Here is a 1,622-nt window from a genome sequence, read left to right on the forward strand (position 1 = left end):
GGGGTACCTGTAGCAAGGTAAGTCAATGATGGAACTAAACAACATCAGATACTCATATACAATAGTATACAATTACCCAATGCATTTATTTTAGAATAATGTGTTCTGAGTTATCTGCCTCCCTAGTTAGCTTCACCCCAATCAGGCAAGATCTGCCGCATGAGACAATATATAATAAAGATGCACTGTAACCCCCGCTTGCTGTTCACCAAAAGAGTGTTTTTCAAGGGTAAAGCAGGAACCTCTATTTATACTTGTAATGGGTTCTCACGAAGAGCAAAAAATTGGCTATTTTCTCATACTTGCACAAGAAGAGCATGTGACCTTTCACCACCCTCTAATTATAGTATTATTATAGAGAAACTCGACAGAAGCAAACTACAACCCACAAAACAACAACCTTTGCCAGACAGAAACACAGCAAAGGCTCATGGGTAACAATACATATCCTCTATGTTTCCCGGACACATATCACTTCTTCATGTGGCTGGAGATTACAAGAACATTGCTGCTTTGCAACAGGTAAGATTCATATTCGGTAGGAGGGAAGTCAATCAATTAATAAAGAATAGATCACAAAGTAACGACATTAAATAATGAGTCGATCCCCAATTACAATAAGTAATTGCTATTTACAGAGCTCGATCAAAGGATACCCGATGCACTTGTTAAAGACACTTTTACAGCCTGAGGTTAGAAACAGAGTCCAAGGAAATGACTTTAATCAAAAGATTTGTTATGAGTTGGGGTAACAGGAGCTGGGATAAGACAGGTGATAGAGAAGCCACAGTGCCAAACCCAAAGAGCAGACAATTTTGTCATCAAACCGGGTCTGAAGGTCAGGGGCAGGCAGCATGGAAGTTAAGTTTGAGGGCCAAAAGTAAGAAAGCTACACAACAGTAGTTGCAGTATAAGGGCAGAAATTTGACACAGGGTCAAAATGATGAGCTCTGTGCTACGGGCACAGTGGTAGCTGAATAACCGAGCACTGGTGGAGTAGTCCTCTAGTTATTTAAAGGATGGGTTGTGGGTACTATTGGCTGTTCCTTAGGCAACAGAAGTGGTGTTTTGGTTGTATTCTATGTGATTGCAGGATATATCAACTTCATCGTGGTACAGTTCCAATGATCCTTGATTACTGATGGTGGTCATAGGCGTCTGCTTGGCTGCGACATCATGACACCTGCCTCTGGTCCAGGAATAGTCACTGTATGTCACATTTGACACAAGCCCACCGAAGAGACATACTGTAACCAGGTGAATGAAGTCTTGCTGGATGTGACATCAGCATGTAGAAGTGATATGTCTCAAGGAATAAATGGTTGACCTGACAAACTCATCCAATATTGTTCTCTTTACATAAAAGTAAAAATAACTAAGGACACATTACACATTTCTGAAAAAGGACATTGGCATTAAAAGGATAGAGTCATACATAATAGACAAATGTTTTCCAAATACGAGAAGGCTAAAAGGTTAATGGTTATTAACGTTTGATGAACCCCCTCCCACGGCGTCTTGTGGGTTTAAAACCTCAAGGCTAGTCAGACAGGTGGAGAATATTATGAACTCCTTCCAGCTAATATATGCAGACGTCATTCTAATTGTGAAATACTACAGCT

Source organism: Pelobates fuscus, chromosome 8 (assembly GCF_036172605.1).
Source record: "Pelobates fuscus isolate aPelFus1 chromosome 8, aPelFus1.pri, whole genome shotgun sequence".
Taxonomy (NCBI): domain Eukaryota; kingdom Metazoa; phylum Chordata; class Amphibia; order Anura; family Pelobatidae; genus Pelobates; species Pelobates fuscus.